The sequence below is a fragment of the Coptis chinensis genome, chromosome 8 (assembly GCF_015680905.1).
Source record: "Coptis chinensis isolate HL-2020 chromosome 8, ASM1568090v1, whole genome shotgun sequence".
Classification (NCBI taxonomy): Eukaryota; Viridiplantae; Streptophyta; class Magnoliopsida; order Ranunculales; family Ranunculaceae; genus Coptis; species Coptis chinensis.
In genome coordinates this window covers 46,205,869-46,221,927 of record NC_141463.1, presented here as the reverse complement: position 1 = coordinate 46,221,927, position 16,059 = coordinate 46,205,869, and the positions used below count along the sequence as shown (strand labels likewise).

The following is a 16,059-nucleotide window of genomic DNA, read 5'->3' as shown; positions in this document are numbered from 1 at the left end:
TTTAAGGTTGTCATGTTTACTGATCATTCGACTTTGAAGTATCTCCTTACTAAGAAGGATGCTAAAGCGGGTTTGATTCGTTGGGTACTCTTGTTGCAAGAGTTTGATATAAAGATTAGGGATAAGAAGGGTACGGAGAACGTGGTAGCTAACCACTTGTCTAGACTTATAGTAGAGTCTTCTACAGATATTTTGCCTGTGAATGAATCTTTCCCTGATGAGCAACTTTTTGCTATGTCCCAGTCGCCTTGGTATGCGGATATTGTTAACTATCTTGTAACAAAATAGTTTCCCTCTCATTGGAGACAACAGGATAAATCTAAGTTTCTTGCTGAGGTTAGTATTTTTTCTGGGATGATCCATACTTTAAGTCATGCCCTGATTAGATTGTTAGGAGATGTGTCCCTGAGAGTGAGTTTCATAGTATTCTCTTTTTTTGCCATGACCATGCATGTGGTGGTCACTTTGGTCCTAAAAAGACGGCTGCGAAGGTTTTGCAGTATGGTTTTTATTGGCTTACTCTCTTTAGGGATGCACATGAGTTTTGTTTGAGTTGTGATAGATGTCAACGTACAAGTAATATGTCCCATAGGAACATGATGCCTCTTTCCCCTATTTTAGTTATGGAACTTTTTGATGTGGGGCATAGACTTCATGGGTCCTTTTCCTCCTTCCTTTGGTTATCTCTATATCCTTGTTGCTATGGACTATGTTTCTAAGTAGGTTGAGGCGGTGCCATGTAAAACGAATGATCATAAAGTCGTAGTTAACTTTTTAAAATATAATATATTTTCTCGTTTTGGTACTCCTCGTGCTATTCTAAGTGATAATGGTACTCATTTTACACATCGAGCTTTTGAATCTTTAATGAAAAAGTACTCTATTACTCATAAACTTGCTACCCCATACCATCCTCAAACTAGTGGCCAAGTTGAAGTATCTAATAGGGAAATTAAGCGGATTTTAGAAAAGACTGTACAACCTGACCATAAAGATTGGTCTCAACGTCTTAATGATTCTCTTTGGGCTTATAGAACTGCTTATAAGACTCTTATTGGTATGTCTCCTTATAGGCTTGTGTTTGAAAAGGCATGTCATTTTCCTGTAGAATTGGAACACCGTGCTTTTTAGGCCATTAAAACGTTTAACTTTGATATGTGTAAGGCAGGTTCACAATGTAAACTTCAGTTGAATGAGTTAGCTGAGTTAAGGAATGAGGCATATGAGAATGGCAAGATTTACAAAGAGCAGACTAAGATTTTTCATGATAAATCTATTCTTTGCAAGTCTTTTGAACATAATAAAAAAGCCTTGCTATATAATTCTCGTTTGCATCTTTTTCCTAGTAAGTTACGTTCTAGGTGGACTAGTCCTTTCATTGTTAAAATTGTTTTTCCTCATGGTGCTATGGGGATAGAAGATCCGACAGATGGTCGTGTGTTTAAGGTAAATGGTCAACATTTGAAACCATACCTTGTTGGTTTGGCCGAGCAGGATGTGGAAGAGGTAAGTCTTCTTGATCCTATTTATCATGACTGATTGACTATCGTGTATGTTTTATTGCTTTTCATTTCGTTTTAAGTTTTGTTGGGTTCTTACTTAGCCAAAATTAAGGGTCGAGAGAAAGAAACAATACTGGACTTTTCTCTGAAAATTTTTGTCACAAAAATATGCATGAAGCTGGCGCGCACTCTGCAAGAAGGCCAATGTTTGGCTTTAAAAAATCTTGTAAGTTGTTCACGGCATGTGTGAGGGTCACACCTTGGGCAAGACCAAACTGAGCGCGTGCGCGCTCAGGCTTCTCCATGCAAACTGAAGTGATTTCTCTTTCTTCCTCATGTGCGGGATAACTCAAACACATAGCGCTAATCCAAGAATTAGTTATGTGAAGCATTCGTCTGCTAAAGACGTTAACTGTAGCGCTTGTGGGAGGCAACCCATGTTTTTATTTTTAAGTCTTGTGTACCTTTCGCATATCTCATGCATTCTACTTTAGCACCTTTTCTCCGTCTTTTTGGAGACATGTAACTCTATGGAATGAGATATGTGCCACAGGTTAGTCGTTGTAGTAAGTTGGTTCCTTTTCTATATTATCACTGTTAAATCTTTGGTGAGATTTTAATTTCTATAGGTGACTCGAGCTTTATTTTTCGTTCATGGAGCTTTTGGTAACCTATTTCCTTTATCTTTACTTCTCCATGTGTTCTCTTTTTCTTTTGCACATATATGTCAACATTGAGGACAATGTCTACATTAAGTTTGGGGATGGGAACAAAATATTTTGTTTAGCGAAAAATAAACAATTATTTATACTATGCACTTTGTGATAATGGTATTGTTTTCTTTTCTATGATGACTATAGTCTAAAAGTCTCATTTAGCATTAGAATTAAGAGTAGTTATTAGAAACTTAGGTTAATATATAGGTAATAGTCTCTGCATATTTTCATAAATGTCTTGCATGAACATCATGATTATAGTTGGCAGTATTTTTCTGAGACCTAGGTTAGAGTGCTTAATTTTACATATCCTGTGAGAATCTAGCCTAAAAGCCTCATATGAGTTGATATCTGAGTGATGACACAAGGGAGAAGTTAATTCAGAATAGAGAAATCACACGTCCACTTGCTTGATCACCATACCATATCCTAAAAGAGAATTTAGACCATTTTTTTTTATCGATATAGCCATAAATTCAAACCTAAAGAATATTTTTTCCGCTAGTCGCCCCATTGAGCCTTTCATTAGCCTTTTCATAAACCACAAATTCTTTACCCTTTATAAAAACAAAATAAATATAAATATAGCTTACCCACTGGATAAGTTTGAGAAGTAGGATGAAATGAAGAAAATAAAAGAGAAAGACCTATGGAGAACCAATATTTGTTAGTTTCTTCAAAAGAAAAATAAGAAAAAGAAAAGAAAGTTTCCATCCAAAGAAAAGAAAAATGAATAGAAATAAAATAAGAAGTTAGAACTCCAAAAACATAATCAAAGGAGTCAACAGCCAAAACAAAAGGGCTAAGGATAGAAACAAAGTGTAGAAGCAAAGTAAGAACAAGGCTTTCTCTAGTTACATAATTTGAATACTTATTTTCTCAGACTTGTCTATTTTGCTTATCCATTACATTTATTCTTAAACCATCACCTAAACCATCCATAACACCTAATAAAGACCTTTAGCTCAATTTGGAATAGGTTGGTGTGATAGTAAGTGGCAGATGTGTTTGATCGACCTTAGCTCCCTTGGATGTCATTGAGATTGAGAGGAAAAGTGTGCCCACTACACACTGGAGTGAGCGAAACCTGAGTGGAAAAATCAGAATATTTTTGTCTTGACATATTTATGAGGACCTACTTAGGGACGCTATTCCAAAGTTTCAAAAACGGACTTGCCATTGCATTTCATAGTATAGTTCATTGCATGTTTATTTATTTTTAGATGATTTGATTATTATGCATGTATTAACTTAGGTTTTAAAATTAGTATTCTTTATTTCTTGCTAGTGAGATGTATTGACACCTGAGATTAAATTAAGGAAACATTACTGTTATTTCTTAGTCATTATAGTATATATGAAGTTTGTAAGTATCTTCTCTGAAACTCTCACAAGACTGAACTCGTCTACTAGGGTAAACCTAGGGGTTTCAAAGGCTTGTTGCACATGCTAAGTGTAATCGTGATTCATACGAAAATGAGTTAGGATTTTTAATTTTTGCTATTAGTTTAGAGTTAGTTTGCTTGAGGACTAGCAAAATGTAAGTTTGGGGGTATTTGATAAGCACATAAATGCTACACATGTAAGCCCATATTTATGTTATATTGTCTAGTTAATTAATACAAGTGCATTTGATTAGTCTATTTTCTTAGTTTTACAAAAATCAACGCGAATACAAAGAAATGGGCTGAGATCGAGGACTATACGGAGTTGTGAGATTCTCACGTCTTGAATACATAGAGAGATTACACAAAACAAGATATGGAATAACATGTGTACGTCATCATAAAGCTACTGCAAAAAGTTGAGGTACTGTTGTCAGGAGGTAATAGTGCACCCGTGATATTAGAAGCCTATGTCAGAGTGCCCCCTTCTAAAAACATAGAATTCCAGTGTTTTCACAGCACCCTTCCCAGCTTGCTTCCACCGCTTTAACTCGATTGGGATGTTTCCAAAAGAGATTAAAACACGGAAAGGAAGCTTTCTAAAGCAGTTCCAAGGCTTGTACGCTCTAAAGGAGCTCTATATAAAGAAAGGAAGAAGAGAGCTCTCTCTCTCTCGCGTCCTACACACAAAATCCAATACTGTAGGATAGAACGACTAGAGAAGAAGAAGAAGATTCTACTGGAGTGGAAGCCACCAAACAGAACGACGGTTTTGTCAATGACTCCCCTTCTTTGCTGTCTTGTTTCTTCTACCATGTTTATAAGTAACTAAACTCAAAGCTAGCTTGGTGAAACCCTAGACTTGTGTAGGATATCTTTATTTTGCTATTACTATTTTTAAACCAATTTTAATTGATTTAGATATTGTTTTCACACTGATATTAGTGGTTTACTTGCATTGATTATATCTTGAATGATTATATATCATATCTTGACTAGTTAATCGTAGGATTACTACTCCATTAGCATTATAGCACGACTTTTAATTGTATATTGAATCTGTGAGGAGTTGTGCCGTAAGAAGACAACTCTTGCTAGGGAATCATATGTTTACATGCTGAAATTCAATTCGACTTCATGTATAGATGCATATTAGGGCTTAAATGAACACATATTCGAGGAAGCTAGGGTTTCCTTTCCCTCATGCTACTCGTACTTAATTAAGAACTTTAAAACAGTGAATTAAGAGAATCTACAAGAGTCTAAGGTGGAATCAAATGCCTTTGTGTTTCCACCATTCATAAGTTAATACAAGTTTTATAATTTTTAGAGTATAATTACAATCTTAGTCTTTAAACCACTCTTTCAAATCAACCACCATTATATTCGAATTAGGTTAAATAGTATTTTAAGCATTCAGTTATACCTAGATTACAATCTATGTGGGTTCGACCTTGTTCTCGCACACCTACTACAATAAATCTTGTGCGCTTGCAAGTAGTAATAGTAATATGAGTTAATTAACCTGTTTATTTAGGTTAGTTAAATCTCTATCACTTGTTATGCCGACATTGTGAATTTTTTAGCTTCTGATACTATTCATGATGTTTGGTCAAAAAGTGAACGTAGTAAATTTTTGGCTAGAGTTAAGCTATACTACTGGGTTGAGCCATACCTTTTTAAGTATTGTGTGGATCAGATTATTTGTCGTTGTATTCCCCAGTGGGAATATAATGAGGTTTTATCCTTCTGTCATGACAAAGTGTGTGGTGGTCATTTTAGTGGTATGAAAACGGCAGCTAAAGTTCTTCATTATGGTTTTTATTGGCCTACCCTTTTTAAAGATGCCCAAGTACACTGCAGAACGTGTGTTCATTGCCAACAACTTAGGCGTATCACTAAACGTAATACGATGCCTTTAAATCCCATTATGGTAGTGGAAATTTTTTATGTATGGGGCATTGATTTCATGTGCCCTTTTCCTGTTTTTCATGGTTTTATTTATATTCTTGTTGTCGTGGACTATGCTTCCAAATGGATAGAAGCCATGGCTTGCCGTAACCATATGACAGTTGTGTTTTTCGTTAAGGAATACATTTTTCTCTCATTTTGGCATCCTTTAAGCCATCATCAGTGATGGCGGAACGCATTTTTGCAATAGAGTTGTTGCTTCTTTAGGTAAGAAATACAGAGTTACCCATAAGGTGGCAACTCCTTATCATCTACAAACTAGTTGCCAAGTAGAAGTCTTTAATAGGTAAATTAAAAAAATATTAGAAACGATAGTGAATCCTGATCAGAAACATTGGTCTAAGTATCTAACAGATGCTTTATTGGCATATCGAACATTTTTTAAAACTCCTATAGGAATGTCTCCCTTTAGACTTGTGTTTAGAAAACCTTATCACTTGCCCGTTGAATTGCAGCACCGTGCTATGTGGGCTATAAAAAGCCTAAACTTCAATATTGATGAGGTGGGTGTCAAGCGCAAATTGCAATTAAATGAGCTTGACGAAATCCGTAGCGATTCTTATGATCTCACGAAGGATTATAAAGCTAACATGAAACGTGTTCATGATAAATAGATTTTGTGTAAAGAGTTTGTAGTTGGTCAAAAGGTTTTGCTTTACAACTCACGTTTGCATATTTTCCCAGGGAAATTAAAAACCCGTTGGTTTGGTCCTTTTCTGGTTACTGAAGTCACCCCTCACGGGGCAATCACCTTGGTAAATCGTAAGGACAACAGTCCTTTTCAAGTCAATGGCCAACGTTTAAAACAATTTCACAAGTTAAGGTCTCCAGATGTGGAGAATGTCCTTTTACAAGACCCTATCTATGAGGACTAACCTTTGATGTTTGGTGTACTTCCTTTCATTTCCATATATATTGGTAAGTGCACCATTAAGATAACTTGTCCCTCCCTTTGGAGTGTGTGGTTGTAATTACCGGATCCTAAGTCCACATATAACGTAATTCACGTTTTCCACTATTGCATGTTTTCTCATTTTTGAGTTGTATTTCTCTATGGAGTGAATTACGTCCTTATTGCTTTATTGTTTCTTTTCTATAAAATCTTATTCATAAAAAGTAAAAAAAATTTAAAACTTCATAAACATTAGTTTAGTAAGTCTCGGGAATCTGACTTTAAAAGACCCACGTTTTAAAACAAATTTTCTAAACTTTGTTTTCAAAAATCTGTTTGGGGGTGGGGTGTTTGGTCTTTCCATTCTTGATCAATCAACTTCATATTCTTGTTGTTTATGTCGTTTAGTCATACTTTGATTCGGGTTGACACTATCTATGAATTTAGATCTCCTTCGATCACATAACTTATGCCATTCACGCGTTTCGAGGCATTTTCCATCTCCTTATATGTCAACCACGGTTAGATTTGAGTTTTTTTTTTATAGATCATTGGATTGCATTTTCTCTACTGATCACTTTCATAGTTTATTCGCCAAAATCGGACAATTAACAAATCGAGAATTTTAGTTTTAAATTATACGAGGCTTAGGACAGGATGGGTATTACGGATTTGTTTTGGGCTTGGGCCCAAAAATTAAAACCCTACGAGGTTGTGGTATGTGACTCCCTATTTTTAAAACCCCACGCATTTTTCCTCTTCTCTTCCTCGCCTCCACTCAAGAACACCGCCTGAACCTAAAAAAAACATAGAGCACGCACACCCTTTTATTCAACCCATATTGAGTGCCCCCGCGCCCTTACCTCCACACACCTACCCTTCCAATTTCAACCGAGTTATTTTTTCACTCTCCCACACTTTAACCATCACCACAATTTCCGTTTACAGATCTCCATGGCTCCTAAACCCCCAAAAATTCTTCCCGAACAAGTTTTTTCCAGTGCACAGTTTGCACCCTTCTTCGATACCGAAATGCGTATTAGGAAGTGGGAAGGGTTGTGGTATTCTGCTGATGATTTTTATCAAACTGATTTGGTGCATGCATTTTACAAGAAGAGGGAGGTTGTGAATCATAAGATTTTTCTAGATGCGAATGGTAGTCGTAAGGAGCTAACTACAGCAGTGTTGGCTGAGATTACTGGCATTGAGGATAGAGACATCGTAGTCACCATGCAAGAATCTCAGCTTGGGGGTATCGATACTTTGATGACGGAGACGATGTTGGAAGGACGTTATAATCCTGGGTCGCATTGTGTTCGTCAATTGTCTCTGAGAAAAAACCAACTAGCAGTGGCTCAGTGGGTTGGAAGGAATGTTATTGCCACCACGAAAGCTAGTGACATTAATTTGAGTTGTCTGCACATTCTCTAGACCCCTTCATAACAGAAGGTATGGGTTTTGCATCCTCGAATTTTTATTAAATGAGATTATAGTAGTTGGTCAACTTACCGTAGCTTTCCCTGCATTAATCATAAAGATTATATTGTTTTGGGGATGTGTTCTGGAATCTAGTAAGGTTAAGTTGAAGTTGCATGAGAATACACGTATTTATCAAGAGTGTATTCAGAAGGTGATAAGAGCCCAAAAATGTAGTTTTAACCCTGTAACAGTTATACTTTTAGACCAATTATGTGAGTAATAATTAAGAGTTAACACTGATCACGTGTTTTTATGCATTCCAGGTTTCAAAGTCCATTTTGTGCGTAAATGTGCCACTTTAGCGAGATAAAGGAGCAAAGGTCGGTTACTAAGGAGTTCCGTGATTAAAGGCCAAGATTCAAGAAGACAAAGCCTTTCTAAAGCCCGGCCAAAAGCTGAAAAGTCGACGCGGGCAGAAATAGCACACAAGTCAGCAGAACTTCTGAAGGCCGTATCTTTGGACTCAGACCTCGGAATTGGGCCTACCTTATGTCAAAACGACCGGCTCGGAAAGAACTTTCCAATGGTCTAAGCCTTGACCCAATCAGAGGAACAGAAGTGGATGAAAAGTCTGTTGAAGCTAACTATAGCTGAAGAGGCCTTTTTGGACTGAAAGAATTGGGTTTTGGGCCTGATTCTCTGGCCCAAAACATGGCTCCAAGCCCATGCACGATTTTTGGATCTGAAAGTATAAAAACCAAAGTTTGGCTCTTTGTTAATGGTAGCTAGTTAGACCTAAAACAATATAGATAATTCTAGATCTAGTTTTCAGTAGATTAATTAAGTTTTAGTTCCATTTTCAATTCTTGTTTTAGATTAAGTCTTTGAATCATTGTTCTTGATTGATTAGATAAATAAAATAGTTATTTTGTCAATTTTGATTTTTGTCATCTCAATTTATAGATCTAGTTTTAATTCTTTTTTTTGATTATCATTTCGTAGTTTAAGTAGATTGAAACATTGTTAGTTAATTTAGTTAAGTTAGAATTTTAATATGATGTATAGTTATAATTCAATTGGAAATGATGGTTTGATGACTCAAGGCTAAAACCTCCATTAGAGGGGTTGGTGAAGCCTTGATGAAAACTTAGTGGTATAGTGTAGAAGCATTGTAGAATCTATTCCAATCTAGAAGGTCGTGATTCGCCATGAGAATGAGTGGACGACCTCACATGCTAGTTAGTATTCGGTAGAAATGCCATGAACACTAGGGATTAGGACTCAAATTTCTTGCCCTAAGAATGTAAGAATCGAGATACAAGAATCTATGCTAGGTTATTAAGTTGGATTCGAGGTGGATTCAATTCCCCTCTAATCCTTTATCTAGATTCAAAAACAATCATATTTCCATAGCATTCGTAGTTAAATTCAACATAATCAATTTCATATAGGTATCGTAGTATAACACCCTTCGTAAAGCTCTCATTAGACTTAAGACTGATTAATTAGATTAGAAAACACTCCATGCTAGAGCACTAGGAGTGGAACGAATTTGTTACTCCACATTATTTCGGTAGAATTGAGAGTAGAAACTTTGATAAACACCGGACACGTAAATTAGTTTTAGTTTACTTACATTTTGAGTTCATCGTTCATTTCATAGGTAAACTATTCAATTTTATGCTTTATCAAATGGCGCCGCTTCCATCTTAGTTCACTTTAGCATTGTTTTCATAGTAGAATTAGTCATTTTTAAGTCCCATTAAACCCACCCACCCTTGTTTGATTCATACTGTGGTTATCCATTTCAGTGTTGAAAAATTCCGCGACAAAATTACACTGAGCGCGATCGCGCCTATAAGGGCTTACTGCCTATAGCACGGAACACGAAGCGACCAGCCCCATACCGGTAGCGATCCGCCTAAGTTTCTTTGGAACGCGGGCGACCGTGCCTAAGCTAGCTAAGCGCCGCCCTAAGCCAAATTTTCCGGATTTCTACAGGTTTGTTTCGAACATCGATTTTTAAGTTTTTTAGTGTTCTAACTTGTTATTTACACTGAACACGCGTAAACAAGACGCTTATTCATAACTTAGGAAGCAAGGACGCTTATCGGGTAATCCTTTCTTCCATACCTCGATCTCCGTTAGAGGTTCATACTAATATATCAAGATTGTTTGGATTGTTGTCGGTGTTTAGACTTAGACTTGCATGAGATTAAGGTCCGGGTGGGAGAAAAACACCGAGCGTAATTAACCGTCAACGTTAACAAACAAATCTATCGAGTATACCAATCACTACACCTCTAACTACTATCCCACCAACCACACCGACATAATGGTGAAGAAAGAGAGACTCCTCTCTCCCGACTTTTACAAAGCCCCGGCGATAGCCCTAAATCTTGCATCGTTCTAGCGGACCGGTGGGGGATTTTCGAATTCCCCAAACATATTTAATTTGTTACCCATTTTCCATGGTTTAGACCATGAAAAACCTTACCAACACATGCGTAGGATTGAACAAGTCCTTACAACATTCCATCATCCTACGGTTGGTACGGAACAGATTAAACCGAGGGTATTTCCCCTTCACCTTAGCCCGATAAGGCAGCGTCTTGGTTAAGCGCCCAAAGCGCTAACTCTGTGGACTCGTGGGCTAAACTTGTTCAGCTGTTTATGGAACATTTTTGCCCACCCCTAAAGACGGATGAGATGCTTTCCAAGATTTATTTTTTGCGACAAAATCCTCATGAATCGTTTTCTGAGGCTTGGAATCGTTTCACCGATCTGCTTATTGAGTGTCCACACCATAGCCTAGCAAAAGACACGTTAGTTAAATTGCCTTTTTCAAAGGACTTCAACATCACCATAAAGAATTCCTTGACATAATGAATGGGGGTAGTTTCCTAAGTAAGGGAGCCTCGAAGGCTTACAAATTTTTAGAAGATCAAACTAAACGTAATAACAATTGGGGGGGGTAGTGATGATATCCCCCAGTGATTCAGTTAGTTCTTCTTCAATTAGCTTAAGGGCCGGTATGTTTGAGATGAAACCTGATCTAGAACTAAAAAATTTAATCGAATCTCTAACTAAAAAGGTTGAGGCTATTTCTATGCAACAAAAGCCTATTCCCGTCATGAATGTTAACTCCAACCCATGTAATGTCTGTTTGAGTCCTGAGCACCCTGAATCCTATTGTCCTTTCTCCTATGAACAACAACAATTAGAGCAAGACAATGTTTGCTCCATTAATAGCTATCCTATTCCTAATGCCCCATGGAGACAACATCCCAACTTTAGTTGGCGAAATGATCAACAAGTTTCACCTCTAAGGGCCAATAACCAAAATGTTAGGCAAGCGAACAACTATAATCAAGCACCACCTAGGCAAGGACAGGGACAAAGTCAGGGAAATTATAATAATTATAACAACCAAGCACAACCACGACAAGGTTTAGCACAAGGTCAGGGTAATTATAATAGTTATAATACCAATAGAGGTATCATTCCGGTTAACAATAGTAACTATCACAACCCACCCATAAATATTTAACGTGAGATAGTTCCAGTCGCACCACCTGTGACTCCTACACAATCACATCTGGATCGTATAGACGCCTTTATACAGGTTACCCAACAACTTTTCCAATCAATGACTTAATCAAACCAACAGATCTTACAATCCATAAATCAGGGCATACAACAGTTAGCCCAAGAGAAAGCCCCACCAAAAGGCATGTTTCGGTGATGTTTATACCCAACCCTAAAACAACAAACACAACCTTTGAGGTAAACGGTAATACTAAAATGCGGAAACGACAATAGTAGGTGACTGAATGCCATCACCACTCTCCGGATTACGGAAGAGTGGTTGATAACAAAGTAACTATGCCTATAGTTACCCCATCAGTACTCCCTACACCGGATATCGAACTAGATACCGAAGTAGAAACTGAAGAGCCTACCACTGTAGAGGTACTAGTTAAACAACAAACTAAGAAACAGAAAGCCAAAGTAACACATCAAGTCGAGCCATACGCTAAATATAGAGCCAAACCACCATTCCCTCAGAAGTTAGCCATGCTAACCAGGGATACAAACTTTGAGGAGATTAGGAACGTTTTCAAGAATCTAACGATAAACCTTCTGATAAAAGTAAAATGAATAGTCTTACCTATGAAATAAAGTGATGAACTCTAAACGCAAGTAAAACTATACTTAAACTTTATGGGTCTATGTTTTATCAAAGATTCTACTCTCAAGTCTATGAGATATAGTGGAGTAGAGTGATTCGTTCCACTCCTAGTCCTTCCGCATGCTGTGTTCTCACGTGTAAGTATTCTAACTCTAAAGTCTAATGAGAGATTTACGAAAAGGCAACTAGACTACGATGCAACTACCCACAGGATGCACTAGTCAACTATCAGAACAACTAAGGGAATCCTACGTTGATTCTATGTTAAGGAGTTAGAGGGGGATTGATTCCACCTCAACTCTACTTAATCCTATTAACGATGAATCGTCGGAATCGAATTGAACTGCTTCGCAGAACAATTGGTTCTTCCTAATCCCTAATTACAAATGGCATTCCTACCAATTCATAACTAGCATGTGAACGATTAAACCCATTCTCATGGTGAACTAATCGTTTCTAGAGTGGAAAAGAAATTACGACGATTCTATGATAGTCGGAATCAAGCTTTCATCAAGGCTTCTCAACCCCCTCTAATGGAGGTTTAGCCGAGAATTATTATGCAATCATTTTCGATTAAATTTAAACTAAACATGATATAAAGAATTGAAATTTACTAATCTAAATTAAACAATAATTAAAATCTAATTAATAACTAAGAATTGAATAACAAGTAATAAATGAAATTAGATCTAACACAAATGTAAATGACAAGAATCGAAATTGACAAACTAGCTATTTTATTTATCAAACTAATTAAGAACAATGATTCTAAGAATTTAATCTAAAACAAGAGTTGGATTTGAAATTAAACTTAATTAAAAACAATTAAATAAAAACTAGATCTTGAAGCTATTTTAATGGCTACTTTTTACTCTAACCTATCTACCATTAACTATCTACCCATAACAAAGAGCTAAGCTTTTGTTTTTATACATTCAGATCCAAAAATCGTGCATGGGCTTGGAGCCATGTTTTGGGCCAGAGAATCAGGCCCAAAACCCAATTCTTTCAGTCCAAAAAGGCCTCTTCAGCTGCAGTTGGCTTCAACAGACTTTTCGTCCACTTCTGCTCCTCCGATTGGATCAAGGCTTAGACCATTGGAAATCTCTTTCCGAGCCGGTCGTTTTGATATAAGGTAGGCCCCATTCCGAGGTCTGAGTCCAAAGATATGGCCTTCGGAAGTTCTCACGACTTTTGTGTTTGTTTCGCGCGTCGACTTTTCAACTTTTGACAGGGCATTTGGAAAGGCTTTGTCTTCTAGAAACTTGGCCTTTAATCACGAAACTCCTTAGTAACCAACCTCTACTTCTTTATCTCGCTAAAGTGGCACATTTCTACACATAATGGACTTTGAAGCCTGAAATGCATAAAAACACGTAATCAGTGTTAACTCTTAATTATTACTCACATAATTGGTCTAAAGTAATGTCTGTTACAGGGTTAAAACTACAGTTTTGGGCTCTTATCAAACCACCCCCAAACAGCATTTTGCTTGTCCTCAAGCAAAGATGAGAAATTAGAATAAGTGACCAAAAATGGAGTCCTAACTACTCTCGTTTCGCTAAGTGCGATTGCATTGACCATATGCAACAAGGCCTTAAACCACTAGGAATTCCCTTATGGACAAGTTATAGCCTCGTGAGAGTTTTCCAGTGAAGGTACTCACAAACTTCATCTATACTACAATGACTAAGAAATAAAATTATTGTTTCCTTATTCATGCTCCAAACTATCTATACATCTCACTAGCTATGAACAAGAATAACCAAGTCAAAAACCTAAACTAATATATGCATAATAATCAATCATCTATAATAAACATATATACAATGAGTAATACTATGAAATGTCTAGCAGGTCCGTTTAAAACTTCGAATAAGCGTCCTTAAGTAGGTTCTCACAATAATAGTCAAGATACAACACTCTGATTTTTCCACTCAAGTTTAAGCTACTCTAGTGCTTAATGCACACACTTTACCTTACAATCTCAATGACAACAAGGAAGCCGGAGTCGATCAAACACATCTGCCACTTACTATCACACTAGCCTATTCCTAATTGAGCTAGAAGTCTTTATTAGGTGTTGCGGGGATTAGGAGATGGTTTAAGAAGGAAGGAAATGGATATTCAAAAAGGACAAGTCTGAGATAATAGAGTCTTCATATTATGTAACTAGAGAAAACCTTGTTATTTACTTTTGCTTCTACACTTTGTTTCCATCCTTAGCCATTTTTTTTTTTTTTTTTTTTTTTTTTTTTTTTTTTTTCTTCTTTGGCTTTTGACTCCTTTTTCTTGGAGTTTTTATTTTATTTCTATTTTTATTTTTCTTTCCTTGGATGGAAACTTCTTTCCTTTATTTTCTGAAGCAATTAACTAACTTTTGTTTACACAGGTTTTTCTCTTCTTCTTTCTTCCTCATTCTATTCTCAGACTTATTCTAAATTGGGTTGGTTGATTTTTTTTTTTTTTTATTTTGTTTTTGTTTTTGTAACAGGGTAAAGGGATTGTGGTTTATGAAAGGTTAAAGAAAGGCTCAGAGGGGCGACTAGTGGGAAATAATTCATAGGTTTGAATTTTTGGCTATATCGATCCAAAAAGGGCCTAAATTCTCGCTTAGGATATGGCATAGTGATCAAGCAAGTGGACGTGTGATTTCTCTATCCGGATTTTACTTCTCCCTTGTGTCATTTCTCAAATGTTTCGCTCATATAAGGCTTTAGTCTATATTCTCACAGGATTTGTAGAATAAGTACTCTAGCCTAGATTTCATAAACTTACTGCTAACAATCATAGATACTCATGTAATATATTTATAGATAGATGCAAAGATTATTACCTACATATTAACCTAAGTTTCTAACAATTATTCTAATGCAAAAGCTACGTGAGACTTCTAGATTGTTAAGAGCATAGAGAAAGAAAACAATACCACTATTCCTAAGTGTATAGCATGAACTTATTTATTTATATTTTTGAATTTTTTAAAATTTTAACTAGAAAACAAATGCATATTAACTCTATCTATATCCTAACAGATGCCTTAATTACACGTGTTTCTATGCCCCCCCCCCCAAACAAGAAGCATGCTTTGTCCTCAAAGCATTTAAATAAAGAGGGTAGGAAAAATACCATTGAAGCGCGTGAAATTTAGGAACATCTGTAAAACATGGTTAGAACGTACTAATATAGGAAATAAAAACTTACACAACTCTATACGAGTTCTACCCATTATGGGGTTAACAAGAATGAAATTGCTTGGGACATAAGCAGACACTAACTAGAATGAAACTTACCTTATCCCCCCGCATTACTCATCATCTTCCTCATTCTCTTCTTCCATAAAGAAGTGAGGTTCCTTCTCGTCCTGCCATGCCATGATAATTTGCTAGGCTTCCCGTCATTTATCATCTATTATTGCTAACCTATTAAGAGCCACTTGGTCTGACGGGGTGTAGGGTGCAACCAGATGAGGTTGTATCCTCCACCCTTGCCAAGTCATTGCAACGGAAAGATTGAATAATACTATTGGTGGGTCGCATGCGATTAATCGTAATCCAATCCGTGAAAGCGTGTATAAAAACAGGAAAGAAACATAGCATAATACGAGAAACTAGAACGGGCATAAGAAGGTACTTATGCCTCATGCTATGGGATCGAGCTAAACTAGACATCAAGGTTCGGGAAGGTCATGACACATACGCCCGTGGCTAAAGCAAGGAAGACGCGCGCAAGTGGCATCATTCACGTAAGAAAAACGCCATTCCCCTAAAATGTTTAGCATGATCCAAAACATAACAGTTCCTATGTTCAGGGATAGGCTACCAAAGGCGACGTTATATTCCCCTTGGTCCTCAATACGGAAAATTCCCGCGCCATACGACTCATACAAAAAACTCGTAAGTATAGACATACATATTATCGACCCAATAGCACCATGGGTCTTGTATTTCAGAGGGCATAGCAAGTCCAAGAACAAATGATA

The 16,059-nt window shown here is 36.8% G+C and overlaps 1 non-coding gene across 1 annotated transcript; it reads right to left on the bottom strand.

Annotated features, from left to right (window-relative positions):
• Positions 1-10,594: 10,594 nt before the first annotated feature.
• LOC147481658 (small nucleolar RNA R71) lies at positions 10,595-10,698 on the bottom strand. Its single transcript, XR_015207093.1, has one exon. It is a non-coding gene; the product is annotated as a small nucleolar RNA R71 (small nucleolar RNA).
• Positions 10,699-16,059: the final 5,361 nt, after the last annotated feature.